The sequence below is a fragment of the Vicugna pacos genome, chromosome 30, assembly GCF_048564905.1.
Source record: "Vicugna pacos chromosome 30, VicPac4, whole genome shotgun sequence".
Taxonomy (NCBI): Eukaryota; Metazoa; Chordata; class Mammalia; order Artiodactyla; family Camelidae; genus Vicugna; species Vicugna pacos.
Genome location: NC_133016.1, coordinates 7150333 through 7177870, shown reverse-complemented (window position 1 = coordinate 7177870; position 27538 = coordinate 7150333). Strand labels below are relative to the sequence as shown.

At 39.9% G+C, this 27538-nt stretch overlaps 1 long non-coding RNA gene across 1 annotated transcript in view; it reads left to right on the top strand.

Annotated features, from left to right (window-relative positions):
• Positions 1-27538, top strand: part of LOC116278863 (uncharacterized) — an 89199-nt gene that overhangs the window by 44904 nt on the left and 16757 nt on the right. The window contains exon 4 of the long non-coding RNA XR_004188204.2: positions 16230-16282. This is a non-coding gene — a long non-coding RNA (uncharacterized lncRNA). The remainder of the gene's footprint in view (positions 1-16229; positions 16283-27538) is intronic.

Sequence of the window (27538 nt, the reverse complement as noted above, 5' to 3'; positions counted from 1 at the left end):
ACATGTTGTCTGGCTGATTAGAATTTTGCTAAATAAATATTGGGATTAGGAATTGAACAAGAACTGAATGGTCCTAAATGTCAAAGAGAAATGCTTGAAAGATTTAAGTGGACAATCTATGGCAGAGCTAAGAATGTCCAAGTGAGGCTACAAGTTGGAAAGAAAACAGGAAGAGAAAGAAAACAACCTTCATGGCTATGGAAACACAAGGCACTTAGGAAAAAATAATGTTTAATTGGGAATTTTTTACACGTATGCTGTATCAAGTGTGTGATGTAAATAAACAGATTCACCCAACTCCTCTTCGGTGCCCCCAGTAAAATCTTTAGTAAAACAATTTCAGTTACACTGTCAGGCAAAGCAAGGTAATTCCATGATATCTGTCAATGTTAGGGTCTTTTTTTTAAAAAATAAGAAATATCAGCCTCATTATGGAATCAAATCCAAGTCAGATTAACTTAAAGTGTCTTGTTAACTAGATGGCTGGCCATTTTTGTTCCATAGCTAAATATATCTTTTTCAAAACAAAATGAAAGCCAACCCATCAAATCTGTTGTACAATAGAGGTCTTCAGATTTCCTGCTAGTTTATAATATAGCCAATTAGGTTATAAAATATAGTGGATCAGTCAATAAGCAATCAGTAATTATAAAATAATGGAGAGGAGACACAGATTCCTAGGGGAGAACTTATTCAGGCAGCTGCTGTGCTGGCAAAGCTCACGATCACCTTAAATGTAACATCACTTGCTGTGGGAAGCTTTCCTTTCCTCACCACGAAGTCGGTACCCTTCCTCGGTACTCACGTTTGCTCCTGTTTAAGAATTTATTCCTCTGTCTGGTGATGGCCTTTCTTTTTAAACAAACAGTTGGCTTCTTAAAGGCAGGAACTTCATCATACTACTTCATGTTTTGCCAGACATTCAGACAAAGCATAGCACATGGCAAGTCGTTCTTTAATTTTTTTCTGGAGAGTACGAAAATAAACACATATGTTAGGAAGAACATATTCTAAACCACCTTGAAAAAAAAAATCATTTGCCAAAGTAGTAGCACTACTGTTCCCTTACAGTCTATTAAATCAATATTAGGTGGGTTCCTGTATCTAGGCAAATATCTCATATATATGCTGATACCAAAAAACAGCTATATTCCAAAAGCATATTAACAGCAAGCTTGACTTTTTGAAAATAAATGTAATAAATATGCAGTAGGTTTGTTTGGATTTGCCTCTGTGGAAAAAAAAAATCTGTTTTGCTGTCAGTAAAAATGATGTTCTGCACGTCTTTGTGGACCACATGGCTGAGCCTTTTCTTGTTACATTTTGAAGTAGGAAGCTTGCTCCTTGTCACCTTCAATTTGACATTTTACAGGAACTAGAAACATAAGTCAGGTAGAGAAACATGTTACATATTGTTTTTCCCCTCTAGCTGACTACCAGTAATCTTAAAAGGCAACAATGTCAGATTTCAGTTTTGTTCACTGAATTACATGCCGTGCATTGAAAGTTAAACAATCACCCTGCTTTTATGGTTCTAAATCCTTCCTACGTGATGATTAAAAAGAAAGGAAAAAAATAACCCTTGATTTGCTTGACAGATGGTTTTATTTTACCTCTGTTTAAACATAATAACTTTAAACTTCTTATTGAATTGGCCAGATGGAGCAGTCGCCTGCCTAATGCAATCATGTAAACTAAGAAGGAAATCAGGTCTGTCCACTGGCCTTGAGAATTTATTCAGAAATGTTTGTTAGGTGTCTGCTTCTACGAGAGGTACTATATGAGCTGTGGATTGGTTACAGAAAGGAACGTCACAAATATCGGTTCAAAAGGATTTTAATGGTCTCCATGTTTAGGGAAATAGTTATTGTATTATTTATTGTTTATGGAAAAAAAAATTCTTTTTCCCCAAAACATATTGATTTTTACTATGGGAACACATTTCTATTTATAAAATCATAAGGCAAAATACAGGTGTCTTTTTCCATGCATTTAATTTGCATGCTTTACCTTAACCATATGCGGGATTAAATTATGAATATCAACAGTGACTGAGTAAATCTCTATAAATGTTCACACATTATATCCGATTAACTCAGATGCGTAGATTTAGATGTGATGTAATGCCTTGTTGATTCGCTGAAGCAGAAATGGTGAATTCTCTTGAGAGATTACTATGGCCCAAACCCCCCTACCCAGGATGTTTGCCTGTAATTCACTGTATCACCACCAGGTAGCAGTAGAGTCCTGATAGGGAGCCCTCAACAGAAATGCCAAGCAAACAAGAAATGTATTATCATTTAGAAAAACCGAAGTCTTGTATTGAGTGTGGTGGTTAGTTATAGCTAGATTAACGAATTTGAGAACCAAACTACCAAACTGCTTTACAAGGTAATCGGTGTTAAAATTGAAAAGTATTCTGAAGATGTTGCACTCATTTAGTTTTTCAGATAGATTTTCAGGTAACTCCCTTGGATCTGGGAGAACAAAAGACAGACAGACAGAGATGGTCCTTGTTCTCCTGGGGCTGACATTTCAAGTGTGCAGGGTCATTCATTTATGGTTATTAACATAAATAGTTAATAGGAACTAAGCAGAGTACTCGGGTAGCGCATAGAACGATCCACTGCTTGGATCTCCCCGGGCGGTGTTGAATCTGAGACCCCAAAAGAAGAGGAAAAGACAACCAGAAAAGGGCGACAAAAGAGCATCTCACCGAAAAGATTTCATGGACAAAGAGCAACGGGCCTTGTACTCAGAAAATAATTTGATATTTATTAAAGGAGTTGCCTGCTTTGCCAAGAATCTGATTATTTTCCATTATGAGACCACCCCTAACTTATCTCAGCCTTTAGACAGTTTCTTCACCAAGGCAACAAAATGTCGTTTGCAGATTGATAGCAGAGGGTATAAAAATGATTTATTCAGTATTGGATGTGATGTTTCTGGTTGTCCTGGCCTCTTGGGAGTACATAACTAACACATGTCCTTAGCAAGGGGCCGTCCTGTCCCCTGTCGTTTCCAAGCCCATGGATGTCATTGTGGGATCCCATCAAGTGTGAGGAGCCACCCCATCACTTAGGATAGTCATGTCACCACTGCCCTATTGCTCATCTGGACCCAGTAGATGAAAATGGTAGCAGTCACCATGTGCAGGCTCCTCTCTGCGTTAGATGTTTCCTTTTCCCACTTGGGGATTTATTGACTGTCACTCACAGCTGTGAGAAGGCATTTTTGCACGACTGTGCTAAGGCCTCTCAGTGTCCAGACTCTCCTGTTTGCCCTGCGCTGCAGCATTCAGGCATTGCTTGATAGCTTGGAATATGGACTCTGTTGTGTTTTTCACTAAAGTATTAAAAAGCAGCAAGTGCTAAATGCTCCATTTTAGGTTAAAAAAATTTACACACTATTTATCCTCCTACTAGATGGCAGTACCAAAATAAGAAAATTTAATCAGGAATAAAACTAAAGGGAAAAAAATAAAGGAAAAAAGTGTTATGTTAATCCATGAGATAAAAGTTTTGCAGTCAACAGAGTATAGAGCACCAGAAAAACTCTGTGATTTGTGTCACTTGTTCATTGTCTTGTCACCTGTGTACAGATATGTTTCCGTGGTATTAGCACCCACATGAGTTAAAATACCAGCATTTTTGTGCCACCACACAGTCCCTTGAGGCCTTGGAGAGATCAGGGTGGGGCTAAATTAGGTTTAAGAGCTGTCGACCCCTCAGGGCATCTGAGGATGGAGGCGTGTGTGCGCTAGGTGTGCCGTCTGTCCCTGAGTCCACTGGGGACATCATCGTGGAGGGGAAACTGTATGTATGACATACTTGCGTAAGTGTGTGTGTGTTTTTCTCTAACCAATCTATGTGCTGATTGAATTGAACATTTTTATTCCCAAGATCATCTTAGCAAGGAAAAGGAGCCTAGTTGGAGAGAAAAAAAAAGAAAAGAGAACAAACAAGTGACATCATCTGCCCAGACTTTTGTCTCCCCTCGGTTCCAGTGTCAGGTGTATGCTCTAAGTGCTTGATAAGATGTTAGTGTAATATTTCTAGGAGCAAAGCTTTAATGGTTATTCAGAATGGAAAAGAGAAACAGTTTAGTTAGTTCTCAGTCTCACACAAACAAGCAGGGTGGTCATGGCAGCAAACGTCACTGTGTCATCAGAGTTCCACCCCCCACCGCAGTCTCCTGTTTTCAGAAGCACCTGCTAAAACGCACTGTTACATCTCCAAGCAGTTTTACAACAGAAGCAGGTGTACAAGTTCTCATTGACTTGTTTGCTCCTAAAATCCTCATTTTAGAAACATGACACTAATTAGGCTCAACAGTGTTGTCTATCCGAGGGAGATGAAGTTGCGTGACATTGAGAACAAAGCAATTTGTGATTAGATCCCAAATAATTTGTACTGGACTGTAACGTCTCCTTTTCTATCATAACTGAAATGCAGGTTCAGATTCTAATTTATTCTTTTATTGTTTATCAGAGTAGAGTAACACAAACAGAACTTTAAGAAATTCTCAATCTGTCATTTATGAATTTTTGGTTAAAAGCAATTTAAAATCAATGTGGTCAACTTAATAAAAAAAAAAGAAATGAGGAAGGGAGACAGCTCATATTTATTGGACTAATAATAATAGGATTCTCTTACTGAACAGAGAAAGCTGACCAGGCGGGTCCCAGAAGGGCCAGGAATGGAAGGATTAGTCTAGATTTATATTTTGGCATAAGGAGCAATTTCTCAGGAGCAATAGGTAGTCAGTTCCCTCAGCAGGGCACCATCCAGATGAATTAGCTCGGTTCTTGAATCATTAAGCTGATAACATAAATTTCAGAAAGATAATCCAGTGAACATTTCTACCAAAATTTAAAGTAACGTGGGAAAACAGTCCTGAGGAGAAACCCGGGGGTTCGGCGGCTGCTCAGCCGTGTCGGTGCCTTGCCTCCTTGCTGCAGCTGCAAAAGCAGCTGTATCCTGACGCTTAAAGGTTAAACCTTAATGTTTAACCAGGCCCCAGGTTTAAAGTGGACACTCTATTTTTCAGTGTATAATACAATACCAATAGTAGTAGATAGGGTTCAATTGGCATTTTTCACGTCCAGATTGAAGAATGTCGGGATTTGAGAGTCTGTGCCCCATTGTGAAGGGTCTGAGTGTTCCCTAGTTTCAAGCTGATCAGTTAGATGCCACCGGTCCCTGGATGCTGACAGATGTCACGAAACCCCGGTGTCAGAGATGAAGGGCAGTGTCGGCTTCGCAAGCAGTACGCATAGGCAGGATACCAGCATTTGCGCTCTTTCCCTGAGTTTCACGTCTGACAAAGTGAAACGAACGTGGTCAGATTGTGCTTCTCACACACAGTGAGCGGTGTTGCAGGGCAAGAACACAGGGCCTAGAGAACCGGATCTTTTACAGTCAGCAGTAAGCCCGCCTGATCGTCACCGTAGAGAGAAACCGTGTCTTTGTGACACTGGACAGCAGACAAGCCTTCTTCCCTTTACTCCAGAGGGAGACGCTGACTCTCACTTCCAAGGCTGTTTGCTGCACAAATAATCCCTGAAAAGTTAGTCCAGAACCAAGGCAGTCATTGCTTCTGTTTGCAAGATGTACAGACCCTTGCAATCCACAGAGAACAGGTTCCCGACGTACATTCCCCCGAGACTTCCCCTGGGCTTCAGAGTCTGATGCCCTGCCATTTCCCGGTCGGGTAGACCTTCTACACTGGGTTGCAATTTCCTGTGTATTTGGCTTTGCTCCCTACGTGTACCACTCATCTCTGCCCCCCTTATCGTCAGCACAAACCCTGACAAAGTGGCCCTAGTCAATATCGTTTAACAACTTAATTTAAAGATGAGTGATGGATTAATACTTGGCAAAAAAAAAAAAGAAGAAACAGTGAATAAACTGCATTCTTCACCAGGGCAGGGGGAGCCCGATTTTTTAAAAAGAAATCCAGGTTACTAATGAGAATTTTAAACTGTAAGCTGTGTATAGTCTCAATAAAATTGAATTTCCAGTAGAAAGTTTTCAATGATGAAAAACAACCAACACTTTCAATTCTCTTTTGATTACAAATATATTAGCAAGGGCTAAGTTCAAAGATGCAAAAGTCTTCAAAGGCAAAATCCAACTTCAAAGAAGCACCCAATGAATGCATAGAGGATGTCTTCTTTAAGAGTTTTTCAAGTCTTGGATGAATTTTGTAAAATAAAATCAGTCTTTTAAAGTTAGTGAATTAAAAAAAAGACAAAGTCTTCGAAAAGAATATGTGCATTGAAATGCCACGCAGGGGTGTCATAATGCAATGCCAGGAAAGTGCAAAATAGGACATGTCTGCAATGTTTAAGTAAAAAATTTCAAGCAATTTGATGAAGTTTAGAAACATCATTTTTCCTTCTTTGTCTTTTTTTAAATACCCCAGCAGAAATAATAAGGCAACTGACACCAGACAGTTTCTGTAAGACTCTGTAAGTAGTAGCTACTGATTTGCCAAATCAGGCCTTCCAGCACACACCCTGTGTTTGAGAAGACAAGCTGAGCCACGTGTTTATAGGTAAAAGTTGCCATCGGTATATTAGTCCAGTTTTGAAGATTTATTAATTGACTTTTAAATGGTCAGACATATCCATCACCTACCATACTTTATTTCCTTATCAATGGCACTTGTCAGAATGCCTCCCATTAGGGTTAAAGATAGATCAGTAGCTTTGACCTGGGTGGGGGGAATTCTGTTCCAGTGTCAGTTGCTATTGGAATGTATAAAAACTGAGCATGGTAGTTTAAAGAATGATACTCATAAAACTTCATCCTCTAAGGAACAGGACAGAAAACAAAGGGGAGCTCATTTTTAAACACGTCCAGGCTACTGTGCAGAAGTGTTTAGAGAGGACGTCCCGCTTGCTCACCGTACGCTCTTCCTCTTCACAGACCCCTGAGCGGATGCTTACGTTCTGAGTGGGGAGAACTCGAGAAGAGGTTTTACTTTTCACTTTGCCCTTAAGGAGAAAATACAGGCAACTCAAAAGCAACCCTCCATGCCAAAAAAAAACCCCAAACCCCCCCCTCACACACACACTGTTCACTGTGGATTCTGGCGCCTGGTCTGGTCAGTCCACAGGACAAGCTAAGGAGAGGGAGATCTGAGCTCTATTAAAGGAATAATCATATTGTCCAGAAGGTTCTTAACCAAATTTAAGTCATACTTTGTGATAAAATTTCCTGAGAAATCAGAAGGATGTAACTGTAGGAGAAACCTCTACCCCCACAGACGTGAGCATCCTTGGATGACGCTGTGAACTCCAGGACTGGACGTAGCCAATGACTGATGCCATGACTCCTCCAGACACTCCCACAGCTCGTCCTCGGCATCCATCCCACGTGTCCTTACCGCTGACCTAGTATCCTCGGTTTTGGTAACTCCTCCCGCTCTCCTCTCTGCTCTCCACAGGCTGTTCCTCCAAGCGTGCTCGGCTCATGTGCCCCACTGTTCTCCTGGGCTGCTCCCTCCTAGTGTTCGGAGAGGACCAGTAGTCAGGTGTTCCCTCTGCGTTAGGGTGTAAGGGGTCTTAGCAACGTCAGCCAGATCTTTTGTGCTGATTTTTCAAGGTTGAAAAAATCTAATCCAGAGTATTGGCGGTAAGTGTACAATAGAGGCTTGCTTTTTGTTCAGGTATAAATATGTCATTTTTCACAATTCAATTGTCCATTTATATGACCATTAGCTTAAAGATAAGGAATAAAATACAAACATGTGAGGATGACTGGTGATGGAAAATAGTTCCCATTACTTGAGTTGGGGAATTAAAGCTTCGTCCTCGTCAATTTTTTTCTGTGAATTCTTCAATACAGTTGGAAGCTTTTGTTCCACCCAGAGTCATTATAACTGTCATTACTGTCATACAGTCCCATGCACTAGCCACTTGGTTCCCCAAGGCATTTGATTCAGTAGGTACTTTATCAAAATTGACTGATGATTGTTAACCATGATTCCACACCGTTCCACAAAGTACCAGTATCCCATTTCCAGTTTGCGAGCATCACTGTGTTCAAGTCCAAAGGCACAGCCTAATTCATCCCAGAATCACAGCCTTTAGGACTGAGTTTCTTGGACAAATCTTGGCACTTGGTACCATAGCAGTCGCTGTCAAGTCAGGAAAACAGAATCTGCATCAGTTATTGAATTAGAGTGAATTTAATCCATGGAATTGTTTGGACAATATTGGAGAACTTGAAAGGCAAAAAGGAAATCCTGCAGGTAAAAGAGACAATAGCCATAGGAAGGCACTATGACGTTGGGAATGGGGACGCAGAAGGGCGAGGCTAGGACTGTTCCCATCTCCAAGTTGTGAGGATAAGGGACCCCAGAGTCTTAGAACTGAGACTTTGAGGAGGAGACGCAGCCCAGATGGTTCTGACAGGCCACAAGCTCAGAGGCGATGCCCGGCAGAGCTGAGACTTACACCTCTCAGGAGGGGGAACTGCCCGCCTGGCGCTAGTGCCTCTGAGAGGGAAGCATGAGGACAGTTCCAGGAGTGTCAGCAAAAACCCGGACACTGGAATGACTTGCTGCTCATCAGCCGGCGCTCCTGGACATGGGGCTGGGGGAGAGCTGCTCGGAGAACTGCGCAGAGAAACGGCAAGTACAACAGCAAGAACCAAGTCCCACCTCCACCCTCCTGCCTTCCTGTCCCCCGCCGCATCCCCGCTGACAGATTGTAACAGGGAGTCCAGCTGGCCCCCGTGGAGTCCCAGCACCAGTATGGTGATAAAGAAGTATAGAACCTAGAAAAGTCGGTGTCTTAAAGTGGGCGACTTTTTAATAGAAGATAATCTGAGGTCTTGATGAGAAGGAAAATGTCAATGGTGTTGCCAATAACCAAGGTTTTTTGCTCCTCTTAACTTCCTATAATTTTATGTACCAGGACTGATTCTAAGTATTTGTCTGAGCAACACGCACAAAAAAAGATGCACTTCAATGAGACTGGGAAATGTGGAAGAAAAAACATTCTGTGCAAGCAGCATAGCATAGCCTGCAGTGGCCGGGACTGGCTCTCAGGAAAGCAGATTCCATGTGACCTGACGCCCAGCCTGTGCCCGGTGATGTCTGTAAGGCACCTCTGACTTCAGGGCTAGCCGAGTGGAGAGAAGCATATCATTTACCACTTTGGTGTAAGTGGCGAGTTTTGCGTGGGGACTGCGCTCACCGAACTCAGTCGTACGTTCAGGTACAGAGCTGCACTGCCTTTCTCCCAGGACCCTGAGTGTACACCATGGCCGACTAGACTTCTCCAGACTAATACACTGCAGTGTCACGCAGCTGGGAAAATTACTTTAATAACCAGAAAATCAATCAGCAGTTACAACTGTTGCTGCCTTTTACAATCAATGGGAGAAATCAAAACTTCATGCTTACGTGTCAGCAGCTCGGCAAGTCATCTTCCCTCCCTGGGCTTCCCTCCTCGTCCCCAGCATCAGGTATGTGAGATTCAGAGAGTTGTTGGATGAATTAAGTCAGTTAAACCATGAAATGTACTCTGTGTCTGGTGACCTAAGAAGTACTCAAGGTGTGTTATTTATACCGGATCTTAGCCAGCAGGTCAAGAAGCAGCTTACATCTTACTCATAAAAATTATGAAATGATTAGGAATTTGCAAGGATTGTAGCTTAGTTTCAGTGCATCAGAATGCCACTGCCATTAATGGTATTGAGCTTCTATGTCCATGTCATGTGCATCATGAGAGGAACACGGGACCACACAGAAGAGAACATGCCCTGTGTCATTCAGCAAATCCTCACAGAAAACAGAAGAGAGGCGCAGGCATTTTCTAGGTGTCTCCAACACGCCCAGTGTGAGCTAGAAGTTTCGTGTGGATTATGTCCTTTAAACGTAACGACATTCTCATAAGGATACAATCATCACTTTTTAAATGTCAATGTAAAATGAGTACAATTAAATAATTGGTTCGAGATCAATCTGCTTTTCACTGTTGAGGATTACGTTGGCTGTGGGTTTTGTCATAAAATAGCTTTTATTATGTTGAGATATGTTCCCTCTGTACCCACTTTGGTAAGACTTTTTATCATGAATGGATGTTGAATTTTGTCAAATGCCTTTTCCGCATCTGTTGAGATGATCATGTGGTTTTTGTCCAGAGGAATAGATCCATAAACAAAAGTAGCAATGGAAGGCCAGAGTTGTGACTGGGACACACTTGTGAAAATGGAGGAGCAAAGTGACAGAAGCCAGATTCCAAAAAAGATTTTATTATAAAACAAGGAACTGGCTGCCATGGAGAAAGGTTCAGCAGCAAAGCTAGTGGAACGCAGGGCAGTCTGATGTGTTGACAGCCTGGCTGCTGCCGCTGGAGCCCTTTCCAGCACCGCCACCTCAGAAGTGTGTGCGCATCCGGGCAAGGGCGGATGAAAGCAGATGGAAGAGAGCCGTGGCTCTGAGCTGAATGGCACCTGCTCCTTTTCAATAGGGAGACACAGAAGAAGAATCATTCTCCTCCTCAATTAGTGGAGCTCTGGTCCGTCTCAGCACTGAACGTCTTGGTAGGCATAATGACCAGCAGGGATCTGACACTATATTTTATATTTTTTGTGTGTCAGATCTGTGGACTCAAAGAATAGCCAGGTCAGGGGAATTAAACAGCAGACTGGCAGCCGTAAGGAGTAGCTACTCTGATTCTAAAGCTCATATTGGAACCGGAAGGGCTAGAATGAAAAACCTTGAAAATTGCAGTTACCCGGTACAGTCGGCTTATTGATTCCAATCGGATTGCACGAGTTCCTGGAGACAAGGAAAGCCTGAGCATCCAGGAACACGCATTTATAACAGTGCCGAAAACCACAGGTTCAGTCCCAAGTTGAATCGTTGCCCCTCAGAAATCACTGTCTTTAAGACAGAAATTGTGAAATGAAAAAGTGTTGTAGCAGCATGGATGTAGAATGCTTCAAAGTTTTTTCAATGTCACTTTTTTGATGTAAATTTTAGTAATTTAGTAGTCTATTATTTAAAAAAGAGACAATGTTAGGAAGGAAGTTGTGTAGGAACCTAACTGGGAGCTTCTAGGAAGAGCTTTAGTACTGAAGACTCACTGTTACCGGGTTTGTGATCTAACAACCCTTTATGTTTTGAGAAAAACACTGCCTAAAACCTAGATGAGTAAATTATGAAACTATAACTTACCAAAAAAATCAATGTGATCGTAGGCTTTAGATGGGCATTAAAAAGATCTCTGATGAGGAAATCAGCCACTTGTAAAGCATGTTTTTACTTTCTTCTTTCCTAAGGTCTCAAAAGTCAGGACTTACAGAAACTCCCTGACAAAAATGTTTATGTCTAAGGAGACTGGAAAAGTGTGTGTATGGAAACAATTTTTAAAAATTAAAAAATTAACGTTTTCCTAAGCCACAGGAAGAAATACAGAATTTCGCTGCAGAATTCAGGATTTTATTAGACATGTATTATTTTGTATTACAGATATGTAGCAACGAGTATAGTTCTGACACTCTTAAAGGTGTTAAAAAGTAACACAGTAGAAATGAGATCTGAATGATCTAATTATGTAAAATTATTTTTTGACCTTTAAAGGGAAAAAAGAAATCACCACATAATGCAATCACCACAAATACAATGAAGCTTTTATTTTTCGCAAAGACCAACCAATGATTCAAAAATATAAACTAAATAAAGATAAGAAATAGACTTCAGGTAGACTCAAGCTTCAAGTAGCCTCAACAGTTTAAATAAAAGGATTCATGGACTCTCTTTTCACAAATGGAAGTATGAAAAATTTAGTCAGAAAAATATAAAATTGAAGTAAGAAATTTACAATTTGGAAAACAACCAGAATTTTAGAGATCCATGTAAAAAAATAAACAGTTTGAACTCTGGAGAAAAACAACTAGCTCATGGAAGAAATATGTGAACAAATTTCCTCTTTTTTCTAAGAATTAAGAGCCAGTAGGTGAGGATGCAAATAAACTTACTGTGAGTGAAAGGGCTTTTGGAAGATTCCATTTACCATATTGATAGGAAACAAGAGCAACTATGAAAACCTGTTCACTTATGTCCCTTTAAGGAAAAAAATAGTATTACAAAACCTTACTGTCATTTTGCTTAACTCCCAAGTGGCATTGTCTACAATTGTAGGTAAACAATAACACCCTTGTATATTTACAGCTACTCTACCCACAATTAATTTGAGCTTCATAGTACACTGTATTCTTTAGAGAAAATGTTAAGATTGTTTGGAAAAAAACAAAGAATGAAGACAAATTGCAATGTGAATAAAAAGAAAAAAAGTAATTTTGTTTTAAAGTAAAACATCTGGTTGTCCCATAAAATGAAAGAAAACAGGACAGACTTTTGTGTGTAGCCAGTTGTAGAAAGCTTGAGAGGAAATTAACTTTATTTTCTCTGCTTTACTAGAACCACTCAAGCAGTGGAACTTTGTAACAATCCTAAATACTTTTCAATTTCTAACAAGAACCTTCAATTTGGAGACTGTTACCATAGAGTATTTCTTTCTTCCTTTTGATATAACCTGTAAAAATTTAATAAGCAGGATTTATTCTGCAAATAGAACTGTTAGATAAAATATATTAAAATTTCCTTTAACTTACATGCACATAATCAGATTATAGCTGATCTAGAAATTAGATACTACATTATGTATGAGACAAGAAATGAACAAAGATTTACCAAAAGTCCCAGAATCCCTACGGAGAAAAGACTAATGGGGCACAGATAGAATAACTGGAGTAAAACCCATAAGAATCCAGATTGATTCTGCGTAGATTAACGTAGATCTTTATTTCTGTATAGATACAAAGAGGTTCGGATTTATGCTCTTAGGGCATTAACCTAGGGTCCATTGTCCATGAAAACAGATCCTCTGATCCAGTAGCCAGAACTTACCCTTCTTGCCTCAGCGCAATCAGAGTGCTGACTAAATTAGTCAGAGCATCTTCACCTCTTGTACGAGGATCATCTGTAACTTCAGTGCTACTACGCCAAATGAATTCCTGTGGCTAATGGAAAACACAACCTTTTTTTCTAGTTAATTGTTTTTGAAGAACGTTTGCTTTTTTCTTCTCCTATTGCCATTCATTTTTGTGATGTTCTTAATCAAGCAACTCCATAAACCTTACACACTCTCATGATTGTGATTTTTGTAGTCGGAGAAGTGTCTGAGCTCAGGGAAGATTTTTGTTCATTCTCATCCCAAAACGAGTCTTAATATTCTCCTTCGGGGCAGTTGTTTTCAAAAGAGTTGGTACCAGCCTGGCCGTGCACAGTCAGGCTCCTGCGGAATCCCACTCCTAACTAGGACCGGTTCAAAAGGTTAAAAGCTGGCCCTTTCTAGGGGATGTCAGTTTGCCATAAATAAAAGGAGAAGTGTACACACTGAAAGTAAACATATTTGGAGTAATAATTATGTGATGCCTTTTGTCATTAATGCGAAAGTCAAGAATAAAAAAGATAATATAGTGTCTAGAGAAAATATGTTGGCAGATTATCACACTAAATAGGCTGCACCGGCAAAACCTTTATGTAAGAATCTTTTATAAAACCTAAACACGGATGCAGGAGGAAGATCAAAAATTCCATCATAGATGTGGAAATGTGGCCCCTCAATTCAAAAAAAGAAAAATGAACGCTGGAAAATACTGGGTTGTAAAATCCATGGGGGTGAGACTTGGAAATGTTAGAATAGCCGTCAGATTGCTTCTGTGGTGACATAAATAATAACCCATGGAACAGATCTCTTGGGTTATCAGTTTCGTCCATAGTAATGACCATGGGCCATTGGCATTTGAACGGAGAGGGGAGAACTTGTTTTTCTAAAAATTGTTAGCATACGAAGACTCGTAGACAGACTTGGTGGACCCGCTCTGATCGTGCGCACGCTCAGGTTGTGCATCACGTGTCAGCGACAGTGTCTGCAGTCAACGGAGACCCCTTGGCTTCTAATTACCTACCGGTCTTAGCAGCCATCAGGGCAGGAGGCTGTGTTCTGGTGCCTGCTTGATTGACACAACTCTGCAAAGAAGTCAACTATTTGCCCTAACATGAATTTCTTACTTTTTCTGACAATGGTTATCCATGTTGGCTCTTGACTTACCAAGGAAAATCTTGCCTCTGGCCTGACACTGGACTTCTACAATATGTTTTTGTGGGAAAGAAAAAAAAAGAAATTGTCACAGGAAGAGCCCACAAGTTTTGCTTTTATGAAGATTCAGAATGTCACTGGGAAAAGAAATTTGTTTAATTGCTTCCTATCAAATTTGGTAATTTAAATACTTACATAGCGGATGCTGTTTTAAGGTTTGCCGAAGTTTTCTCCTGGTGTAGTTTGATGATCATTATTTTTATGTGTGGAAAAAAAGCAATTATAGTGGAAGAAAATTTAGTTATCCTTGTGGAAGGATTTCATTGTTACCAGTTTTGCATGAAGTTTCCTCTAGACAGTGTTAAACTTTTAAAGTAGAAAATGATTGCTAATTAACTATAATAATATTCTTTGACCGTGTTTTATAACTGGAAAGAGCTTTGGAGGAATAGAATGGTTACCATTTCAGTGGTATCAATTACATATGCACGGCCATCAGTGCACGTTAAAAGTTGAATTGTGACATTCATGGTAGGGCTTCGTGGCAGTATTAGCAGCTGAGATACAAGGACTTTGAAACTATCAACAGCATTGCAATTACCTATGAAATAGAGGTTAGAGAGATGCAAAAGAAATTGTGCCTCATTTTCTTCTATGGAATATGCCTTTATCCTTAAAAATCTTTAATATGGTTTGCAGTTTCTTTTGTTGTTTATGAAACTCAGAAATATATTTAAAAATTTGGAGCATAGTCTATGGTCGAAAATCCCTGTCTCTTCCAGAGTTCAGTAGCATGCCAGGAGCTAATTTTTTCAAAGGGCATATAATTCTGTCTTGCAGGTGGCGTGTTCTAGATCAGAAAACCATCACGGTCAACGCTGTGATGATTCCATTAGGTCTTACTGCTTATGGGATCTTTTCTCATCACTGGTAACATTACACATGGACTCAGCCATGTGGTCCAGGCAGCTGTGTAGACCTGCCGTCTGGGTCTCTGCTCCACTGAAAGCTGGTAGTCTTTCCTGTCACCCGCCATGTAGGTCAGGACACGCTCCTAAGTGTGCAGTGTGCTGTCTCCAGAAGTTTTGGTCTCACCCTCTGATTTCAGGGGAGGGGGAAGGAGCTGGAGTTTGACTCAATCACCAAAGGCAAAGAGTTAATCAGTCATGTCTATATAATGAAGCCTCCATAAAAATCCAAAAAGAAGGGGTTCAGAGAGCTTCCAGGCCGGGGAACAAGAGCACTTGCACACACTACCACGCTGGGCCCAAAGTCCGCGGGGGCGGAAGAGCCATCGTTCAGGACCTCGGCCTGTGTTTCTCTTCGTCTGGCTGTTGATTCGTATCCTTCAGTATCTTTTATAATAAACCCGTAATCTAGTGAATAAACAGGTTTCTTGACTTCTGTGAACCACTAAGCAAATTAATCAAACCCAAGAAGGGAGCCTCTGATTTATAGCCGGTTGGTCAAAAGTGCAGGCAGTAAGCACCAGGACTTTGCACTGGCCTTCTGAGCTTGACGGAGGTGTTTGAGCCTCCAATGTGTAGCATTTGGTCAGAAGCACAAGTAACAACTTGAGCTTGTGATCGGCAGCCGAGGAGGTAGGGGAGGTCTGGTGGGACTGAGCCCTTTCCCTGTGGAATCTGATGTTACTTCTGTGTAGCTGGTGTCAGAATTGAGTTGAGTTTCTCAGTGGTGTGGGGAACCCCTCCCACACACGTTGGAAATTGGGTCCAGAACCTAAATAGTATCAAAACATAATATTGACTAAAAAAAGAAGGAAAAATGAGTAATTCATAGCGGTAATTGCTTCTGGGAAGATGGTTGAGAGTTGGAGCATGAAGCTGGTGTCATGTTTAGGAAGGACATTAGTTCTTGACACTTTAAATCTTAAAAAAATCAGAAAAGGATATAGGAAAAAGTTTAATTTTAAAATTTAGATGGGAAAATGTGACTGTTCATTTAAATATATATGTTTAATTTCTTTTTCTTTCTATACTTTGTTTGAATATGGTCCTGTTCTATCATGGAAGTATGAAAGATCCAAACTCTCATGTGGGCTGTAAATAAACTGAACAAATATTTACTTCTTTCTGTATTCCAGGTTCCAGGGATAAATGGAAGTCTCTGGCTGGGAGGCAGGCGTAGATCATAGAGGTAAGTATTAAATGCCAAGAAGGCATGTTCAGTTTGTTTTAATAGCCCAACGGAGAGAGCAGACAGCACTGCTTAAGGAGAATCAGGAATCAGAAATGCTTCATTCAGAAGATGCAGTTACTTTGGGACTTGAAGGATAATTAAGAAATCTCCAGGTGGTAAAGAGGAGAAAGAGCACTTGTCCTTTTAACAAAATTCAAGAATAAAAAGGGAACAAGTAAGAAACCTGGAAAACCCAGGTGTGACACCTTAAAGAGAGTAGCTTTAGTGAGTTGCCCCAGAACAATTCACTTTTCTCAGGCTTGCTCCACCCCCAGTGGAACTGGTTGCCATGGAAGAACACAGCTTCTATCCAGTCGGACTACCTCTGATGGTAGACTAATTTTTTTCTTTATTTGATGAACAGTCTTTAAATAATATTTATTTCTTGATTATGTCAAGACTGTGTGGTTAAATCTATTTGCAACTACCTGACAGTCTGATATATCGTGTCTAGTAATTGTAAAAGAGATTTTTCCTTCCTTCTCTAATTAAAAAAACTGTCTAATCTTGACGGTTACCAAGTTATTTAAGAGATTTGCCCATCTACTTCAGTTGTTACCTCCTGAGAGGTCCTTATAAAGACATTAATTATACCACAAAGAGCTGTATTCAGTTTTAATTACATCAGCACGTATTTCTTCCCCTGTCATTTTGCTGATAACAACCCCTGAACAGCAAGCAATCACCCAGTTATCTGGACATTCAGGGAAAAGTAAACATGAGAAGACGCCTTTTATATTAAGGGGCATAAGGAGCACTGGCTGCTGCTGCAAACACCCCTCCCCTACGTTGCACAGAGACGAATGCTGGTCAGTGGCTCTCCCCCAGTGACAGGGATCCAGTGCCCTTTCATTCTCCAGCCCTGCCATCTTGAAGTCCTTCACCAAGGATGAGAGAGAGAGAGAGAGCACGAGGATTTGGCAGGACATTTGTTTTCTCTGTATTTCATGGTCCAAAACCCAGTTACATTGCTCACACCTTATTCTGTGAAAAGTTGGGGATGTGGAGAGAGGTGGTCTGATCAGATAAAGGAAATAGATTTGGTGGACATCTATCCAGTCTCCACCATACCTGCCAAAAGGATAAAAGGAATAATCTCTCTGCTTCTCTGTCTCTCTCTCTCTCACACACACACACATAGAGACAGTGATTTTGACAGTGAAATAGGGGCATTAGTGGTTCCAGAGTTTATATTAGAAGGGCTTAGAATATGCACGTTGCATGGAAACAGAATCCAGAGCTTTGGATCACATTATTTATTTAACAAAATTTAAAAAAAGTTGTTGATGTGTCTTCAGGATAGGGGGTGGGTGCTAGGGTAAACATTTTTGGCTGGCTAATCTAGCATCCTCTCTTAATCCTTCTGCTCCTTGCCTGCCTCCCTAAGGAGATAAAAATAAATTCTCATGACTCTCATAACTATGAATAGTCACATGTTATATTTCTGTCCAATGAGACATAATAAAATTTCTGCTAGAATTTTCTTGGGAAGACTTTGCTTTCCTGGTAAAGAGATTGAAGCATCTGTTGCCAGCATTTCCCCCGTCCCTTCTGTCCTGAGAGTGGATGTAATGTCTTGATGCTGGCAGCCATTTTGTTACTGTGAGTATATCAGAGCTACCACCCTGACATCACAGAACCACTGAATCACTATTAGCATCTGCCTTCATCAAGACATTTTATTACCTTGAAAAAATAAACCCATACTTATTAAACCCATTGCTTGGAATGTCTGTTCCTTGAATCTAGAAACATTCCTAGCTCTGGAAAGCTCATTCCTAGCTGAGAAAGCAAAGCTCAAGTACTGTGAGCTACGCCTTTGGTGCTTCCATTGGTTATGGAAAGAAATGATGGCATGACTTCAGGCCTGATCTTGGGAAGTTATGGAAGAGTAGGCATGGGGTTAAAGAAAAAAATATAAATAAAATAGAAACGTTCTTTTGGTTTTCCTATTTGTTTCTTCCTACACAAATGCATGCATATAACATTGTGATGTTTGGATATTTGAATGGTCTAAATTCTGGAGTATTAAAATTTTGTTACAAATTATAAATATATTAAAATTTAACTCACCTATGGTGAAAACGTTTCTGAAACATAGTGAATATTTTGCAATTTCTGCTATCCAGTGTTGCTTTATATATAAAACATTTCCAAGTGCTCATCAATTTGAATCTTAGGTAACTAATTGTATGTTTATCTCTAAATTATATTAATTGACTGACTCTCCAAAACTGTTCTTCCCCTCTGAGGTATCACTGAGAGTCCCTCAAAGAGGGAAATTAGCACAGAGACACTTTGTACTGCAGCTAAGCCCTGCCTTCCTCCCATCTGTGTGCTGCTCTCCCTGTGCCCCTCGGCAGCTCTGCTGCCCTTCTCCCCAGTGGTTTATAATCCCTCAATGAGCCAAACCCACTCCGCTGTGGCCAGCCGTACAATGTCACTTGGCCCTTTAATTTTTCTGCCCATTAGTGAATTTGCTTGTTTCATCATTGTTGTCTTTAATTGACATTAATTATTTCTCTCAAACCTTCCTCTGAAATTCAAGTGTTTACTTCCTTCAAAAGTTGATGGGAAACATTTTCCATTCCTATACCCAGCTCTTCTATGGAGAAAAACCCAGACCAGGAATGTTGGGCCTTAAGGATACAGTTGTTCAGAGCCCTCTTTTCCTCAGATAACTCAGGAAAAGTAAGCTTTATTCCAGGCCAAATTATACCCACAATGACTGTTCCCCACTCCCACGCTGATTCGTCTCGTGGGGCCCTGTTGTCTTTTCCTGGAATATGACTTCTGTCAGCAACCTTGTCATTTCTCCATCCCTACCCCACACCTCAAGCCTTCAGGCATGTTGGCCATGTAGCTACCCTAACTGAAGAGGGATTGATGCACTTCTCATGACCTCCCCTAGGTCCACGTTGCTGAAGGATTTGGGTCGGATATTAGAGGAATGTCACGAAACTCTGCCTAGTGGTGTATCCAGTTCTTAGTGCTGATGGAGTGTGGAGGACCACTTTCCTACTTAGGTTTTTAGAATCTCAGAAGTGCTAAACGAGCTTCATTATCTCTGTTTTTAGGTGATGAAACTTAAATTCATAAAAGCTGGGTGACTAGATCAAGATGACATGATAAATGAGTAGAAGGCCCCATACCTGGCTTTCTGCCTCAAATCCCTGCTTCATTAGTCACATTCTTTCTCTTTCTCTCTCACTCTTTGTCTGTCTCTCTGTCTCCCTGTCTCTCTCCCTCTCCTCTTTTCCAGTCCTTCTCTCTGTTTTTCTGTCTCCTCTCTCCACCTCTTTCTCTTTTTCTCCTTCATTCCCTCTTCATATGTGTAAAACTGGCCCCAAACTGTTACTAATAAACTCAAAATCTCTAGATTAGATTCAGATGCACAGATATGCATCCTTTCAACTCTTTAATTGTCTTAGAGTCTCAAGAATATACCTTTACTGAAAATCTAATCTCTCATCCTTAATAGATTGTTGCTACTACAATTTATTTGCTTAACAACAAACGTAGAAAAATTGAGAATTAACCTAGACAAAGAATAGTTGAAATTTCAAGAGAAATAAGATTATTTCAGAAGTTACTTTATTATAAGTTAAATAAAGAGCATTGCAGTATATTTATTTCATTGTACAAAGAACGTCACATTAATTTGTGATTATACCCTTGGGCTACATCGCACCTCCGTGTTAGTCACAGCCTTTCTTTCTACACCAAGACCCATTGTTGTATTACAGCTTCTTTTCCTCGTTGCCTCTCACCAGACTATGAGCTCTTTGTGTCTTCTTGAAGATCTTTGCCTAGTGTATAGCATCTGGGTACTTGATGATGTATGGGATTACACTTGCCAGAGAGTATTCTTAATTATAAACAAACAAATAAATCCTATCAGCTCAGACCTAACTTCTTCAGAATGTGTAATACAATATAAACCTGAACAAGCCAAAATTTAACTTACAGCCACTGGTAAATAAGAGGCCCTTTCTGAGCTAGTGGAAAGTATTTTTTAAAAAATGATTCTCTAGAACTACATAAATTCAGTGCCTAAGACGTAGGATTTTAACATAAGCAAACGCTGATTATACTGGTGATTTAAAATTCTCATTACAGATGTCTTCATAGAATATCAAAATTGCTTAACCTAGTTCAAATTACTACCATGGTTCCCACTTTTCCCTTCAAAATGTCACCCCAAACAGCAGGAGGCAGATGTGGGATGGGAGGGTGGAGGTCGGAGGGCCTCTTACTGGCATGTGCTCTGTGTAGTGTAATTGTACTGTTGCGTGGTACCAGATGGTGTTCCATCGTTGATAAAAGGAAACTTGAAGGAACAAAGGAAATCACTACTAATGAGTGAATTAAGGCAGAAAAAGTGAACTGTAGGCGCCTCTAAAGCACTTTTGCATTAATACAATTGGCATGAAAGAAGCTGTTTTCTGTATGTCATTTAAAACTATCCTGCTACAAGACCATCATTATCCTAGAAGAAAATTACCATGCTTTTAAAGACTTGCCTTGAAGGAAAAAAATAAATGAGCACATATTTACAAAGAAAATGCAAGTATATTATGGAACTTAAATTTGCATTTGATTGAGAACTCAAATACTCCCTCACTAAATTTTTAGAAGTTCAGAAAAGGAGTGTTTCAATAAGACAAATGTTTATGGAAGAGAGAAGGTCAATATGTGTGTTGAACATGAGAAAGTGACTTGGTTTTTGAACAAAGACTAAGTATTGAAAAGATATAAGTACCCTGCACTTGGAATTGATAATACTAAGGTTACTTCAACAAACTTTATACTTTCACTTTCTAAATGATTTAGACTGGCCTTGCTTCATAATTGCCCCAAATATGTGTATAGGGAACCTGTCCTTTTTTTAAGTGGACTAGTTGGCAAAATTATGTTTTGAAAAATAAATAAAATAACAATTGCTTCATTGAACTGTGTGGGGAAAAAAAAAGTAAGTTCATGTATGGAAAGGATCAATAATTTGTGAACTTCTTTAAAATAAATTGTTAGCAAGTATACATTTCCGAACACATGGGACCACATGCACACACACAATTTAACATGTCCTTTGTATCAGTCATCCTTAGAAGAAAACTTCATAGTAGATATTCGTATTCCCATTTTACAGATGAGGGAACTGTGGCTCATAATGGTTAAGTAACTTGCCCCAAGTCATACTACAAATAAGCCAAGTGTTCAGATTTAGGAATGCCTGACTCCTGAGACCCAGCCCCCTCCCCTGCACAGTGACGCCCAAGTGTCATCCACACCGACTTGGGCTACATCGCACCTCCATGTTAGTCACAGCCTTTCTTTCTGCACCAAGACCCATTGTTGTATTAGAGCTTCTTTTCCTCGTTGCCTCTCACCAGACTATGAGCTCTTTGTGTCTTCTTGAAGATCTTTGCCTAGTGTATAGCATCTCAATAAATATTTCCATGATGGTTGTTAAAAAAAGGCACAGGCCCCAGTTGTATGGGTGGGATCTTGATTCTGAGCCTGAGCTGCGTGGGCTTTGCCCCCGCCAGCCCCTCACTGGCTTTATGAGATGGCATAAGTTGTTCAGATTTTCCGAGGCACTCTCCTAATTTTTGAAAACAGATTAACAATACTTATCTCACTGAATTTATGAAGCTTAAATCATCTAACGTATGTAAAACACCACACCCGCAAATGTGCCAAAAAGCCTGATTTTGGCGCTGAAAGAGAAGGACCCGAGGTCTGCAGAACCATTTAGGTTACACGAAAATATCTATGAGAATTTTTGTCTGGGTAGACCCAAGTAGTATTAATACACAATTCAATGTGATTATAATTAAGAGTTTAGGGAAGCAGTTTAGCTTTAACATGCATGTGTGTACATGTGTGTGTGTGGTGTCCTTACAGGAAGGCGTAGAATTTCTCCGACCCATATAGAAAAAAAAGATATATAAGATATATAATGTTTTTATATATTTTAAAATATATAGCTATAACTTATTCACACATACTTACTAGATAGTTCAGTTTGTCTGTTTGTAAATCAAATCACCACAGACATACGTCGTTTTCAGGTTCAAAATTCTGGCCTCAAGTTTCAGGCAGATAACTGTCTTCAATTTGCTAGAGAAGATAAAACAATCTTCTGGACGTATCTTTCAATCTGAGAAAGATTAATAATTAAATATAAGGAATGTAAAATTAAATAAACTCATATTTAAATTTTAATGGTAAGATTAGGAATACAATTTTAATCATTGGAACAATATACATACCTGTGGCATTGAAATGTCTATAATGTTTTAAAAAAGTCATCATCATAGAGATTCTGAAACATGGGCCTTGAGACCTCGGTGTTAAAATGTCCAGTTAAGTAACTGATCCAGAGTTGTTGCAGCAAGTTGAACGGTGTCACAGCATCTGACAGTGTTTCAAAGACTATTGCCCTGGTTAAAAGAACTGTGGCTTCACTATGCTTAAGTTGCTTTGTTTATTAGATTATAAGATTTGTTTAAATTTAGGAAAAGTTTTGCTTTTGTGTCAGTCTTTGAAATGTTTAAAAGTAAAATTAAACATACTATATTTGAAAATTCAACTTAAGTTATCTGAGGGAATATAATTACTAAGTTATAAATGAAATGAATAGAATAATGATATTTTGAGTTGAATTTAAAGCTCAGCTGAAGTATTTTTATGATGTGTCACTTTAATGAAACAATGGTAATTTATCTCTCAGATAATTGCAGATCATCTTTTTCTGTGCATAAAAGCTTTTCTCAGATGGAGAAAAATCACACTACTGGCAAACTCGTTTGATAAATATTAGTTTCTTTTCATTTCTTTTCTATCAAACAGTCAAAATTTGACTATTTCATATTTTTAAAATTTCGTGTTATTCTATAACTAGATAGATAAATGGTCAGTATCTTACAAAACCCCATGAACAGTAGAAATAATATAAATTTCAAAATTTGTTCCCATGGGGGCAGAGAGACTGTCTCTATCATGATATGGTCCCAAATCTAGTTTAATTAATTAATATAAAATGGCATTAACAATTGTGTTCTCTACTGACCCATGATGTGAAGTGTCGGTCCTGAAGTTAGCTGATTCTGCCTTCTGTTTGGCATGCAAAACAGAATTTGGAGCTTTTTAGCACACCAGGGAGAGAGGAGATAGGAAATTTTCTGTAAGGAGACAGCAGACTGGGGCCAGCAAAAGAATCCCATATTCAATTTTAGCTTCTTACAGGCACCATGCTAAATTTCCCCCTGAAATACACCCTCCAAAGATTCTATCCCATATTGATCTTTTGTTAATGGCGCATTAGAGGATTGAGATCAGATTCTGTCCAAGTTTAGGACAAATGAAGCAGAGAGAAAATACCAAGCTGCAGACAAGCAGGTCAGATTACCAGCTGACATCAAGGGAAGCCAGGAGAGGTGACAAATCACAGCCCAAACAACAGATAAGAACCCCAGTGGAATCCTGTGAAATCCTGAGAAAATTGTCAGACATTTTCGGAGGTCACTGAGATCATAACGTATGGCATCAGAAGTGAGAGCAATGTACTTGTGCTTCAAAAATTGGCAAACCCAAGAACGCTGGATAAGAACATTTCATTTCATTATAGAAACACCCTCATGCAAGCCCAAACGTGTAGCTTTAAACGTGAAATGCTTCAATCCCAGGAATATTTTATCTTGAAGATGGTTCTGACATAGACTGGGGTTTAAGAATCAGAATGCTGAGCTCAGTCCTGGAGTTTTCTAATTACATGACATGAAAAAAACTCTCTGAGCCTTTATTTATTTTCCTAGGAAGGTGTAATAGCTTAAAACATCCTGCCTGTTGTTCTGAGAGCTTTACATATTCAACTCAACTGACCTGTGCAGTGACCTGTGCAGTAGGTTTTACTGTTGTAATCCTTTTACCACTCGAGGAAACTGAGGCACAGAGATACTAAGTAACTGGCCTGAAATCATGCATTGTAGAGGCAGGATTTGAACTCAGGAAGTTTGGTCCAACCAAATGGAAATGACTTATCTTGGTGTGAAGATTCATTTATTCGTTAAACCTCCACAAACCTTTGCTTAGGTCCTGAGATGTGCATGGTGATACATTTTACAAAAATCAGTGTGGCCCCATCCCTGGTCTCAAAGAGCATGTTGTTCCAGAGGAGAAAGGTCTTCTAACTCATACCTTCTACAGAGATGCCTCTTTGTACTGGGAACATGCTTTGCCACGTGTAGATTCTGGTGGAAAGGAAAACAGGTATTATTTATAATTATCTCTATTATAAATACTAAGATAATTATTTTTAATTGTTCCTCTCAGCATTATTCGTAGTTTCGACCAACACTGTGTTTATTCCAAAAAAAAAAGTAAGGAAGCTGTTACCAAAATAAATAGCTTGCAACTGAAAATTATTTGAACAAGTGATAGAACAGATTATTTGGAAAATTACTTCTTACAGTTCACTTCATACTGGTGTATGCCCTGCCTAGTTCCTCCCATATTTCAAGAGAGATAAAATATTATACAATGTTACTAACTTTTATAACTAATAGGTTTCTAAAAATTTGTATTTATAGTCAAATATAACTGCTAGTTTGTCTTTATCCACAACTGGTTTTGACCTTTCGAGTGAACAGACTGATCAGTATTTCTAATGAAATGACTAGTCTTTGGGCAGCAGAGGGGATGCTTCCAACGTCCTGCATGGTCCCCCCACGAGGGGTTTCTCTGTGCACCTGTCACTAGCTCTATTCTTCCTTCTCCCCGCGGGGGTGAGGTCATGTGATCGTGAATCTGAGATGGGGACTGACACAGGGCCGCACTCTGTTGCCCCCAAAGTAAACGCTCTCATCTGTTTCTCTGTGCCAGGCGTGCTTCCATGAGAGGTTTCCAGCACCTCTTGGGACTGGACGGGAAACTTTGCCTACACGTGATCATAAGGATTAGGGAGCCTGATTTTTTTTTTTTTCCCCATACTCATCCAGTGTAGTCATTCTCACTAATAAAGTTTCCATTTCAATCTCTAGCCCCCGTTCCTCTACTGCCTCCTTCTTTCCCTTTCTCTCTCTGTCTCTGTTTCTCTGTCTCTGTGTCTTTTCCTCTCTTCTCAGTAGAATCCGAACTTCAGCAGGGAAGTAGAAATGCAAACTATTTCCCTCCTCAGAACTTGCCAGTCTTGTCAGTAAAGTTGCCTCCATGTAGACTAAACCTCTGAGTTTTCACTAGACTGTTACCAAACCACACTTGGGTCCTCTCGCCCGCGCGCAGCAAAGCCAGTCCGCTGACACCGGGTTGTGGGAAGGAAAGTAAGGCGTTTATCGCAGGGCACCAGGCAAGGACCCCGGGGCAGCTGGTACTTAAAGACCCGAATTCCTCCATAGCTTTCAGGGAAAAGTGTTTAAAAACAGAGTGAGGGAGAGGGTTGTGGGGTGCACGATCAGCTCCCGGACATGCTTCTGGTTGGTTGGTGATGAGGTAACTGGGAGTCAGCAACCTGCCGGTTCCGCCTGCTCTGGGTGTCCGTGCTTGTGGGCAGCGCACCGTGAACTTCTCCCGCCTGGTGAGGGTTTCCGTACCTGCAAAACAGCTCAAAGACGTGGCTCAGGATATTACCTACAGCCCTTGCGGAGGGATTAAAGTTCCTTGGCTTTGTTTAATGGCTAAACTATGAATATTTTGTCTTATTTGACTCTTCCTCTGCTTCTGCATTTTCTTACTTCTCTGATAAGTTTAAATTCTTTGAAACTTGAGGAAGGCCTAGGAAGCTAAAGTTTTTCTACAGAAAAGAGACAGTTGGAAGAAAGGGGGTATCTGTCCCAGGAAGGCCCCACTGGGCCCTGTTCAGTTACAAGACTTTATAAACGCATTTATGTATGTATGTATGTAACATACGTATATGCATGTGTGTGAAACACAAACTGTGATGTGGAACATCGACAGACTTTTGGAAACATTTGCTAAGCTACAAACAGTGCTGTGTATTAGAACAAAATGGCAGGAGAGTCCCGACCATCAAGAATCTAATCATTCATCAGCAATGACGGTACTTGTGAAATGGTACCACATACAAAATAAAATGCATGGTAGTAGACAGGGTAATGTCAACCCCAAACGTCCACGTACTAACTCCGTAACCTGTGAATGTGTCAGGCATACAGCAAAAGGAAACTAAGGTTTCATGTAGGATGAATGTTGCTGATCAGCTGATTTTGAGATGAGGGGATTGTTCTGCATCATCTGGGTGGGCTCAGTGTAATCCCAGCCATCATCAAAAGAAGAGGCTGACAGAGGAGGGAGAATTAGAGCGACTGCAGTGTGACATGATGGCCCAATGTTGGTATCTTTGAAGATGAAGAAATGGGGATAAGAACCAAAGAAAATGAGTGGCCTCTAGGAGCTTGAAAAGGCACAGAAACAGATTTCTTCCTTCGAAACACGAGGAGAAAACACAGATCTACCAATACCTTTAATTTTAGCCCAGGGAGAGCCATGTCAGACTTCTGCCTTTATTTGAAAGATAATAAATTTGTGTTGTTTTAAGCCACCAAATTGATGGTAATTTGTTACAGCAGCAACGATAACCTTATACATACACATATGGTCAAAATTCTGTGGAAGTACAGAAAAGGGGGTACCTAGTTCTGCTTGGATGCTTAATGAATACTGGCCATAATCAAAATCAACCATGAGCAGAAATTTTCTATCATTTTAGATACGATTTTTATTAAGATATTCAAAATTGTAAGCCTCATTGCTCATTATAGATCAGAAGATTTAAATTCAAGTGGCAACAATTTATAGACGGATAATTTGTATAACTCATGTACCCTCTGGTTTCCTACATGAGATGATTTTAGGTATAAACCACATGAAAATAAAAGCAATTTGGCACTTTTTTAAAAAATGTTTTAATAAACATTATGATTTAACAAACTCTGCTTAGAACTGTCAAAAGAAGCTGGAAACATGAACACTTTTTAGCATCAGGTGTGAAGCAGTTCACCTTGTGTGGCGTCCGAGTGTATTAGTGACTCAGCACCATGACAGCTGGCGCCCTGGAGTTGAGCTCTTTAAAGCGCAGAGACAGCCTGAGGAAATTAATGATATGTTTGCCTGAGATTCAGCCTAAAAGTCTGCATATAAAATACGGGAATAATATTTCCAAGCAGATAGTCACATTTTCAAATTTGCTATAAT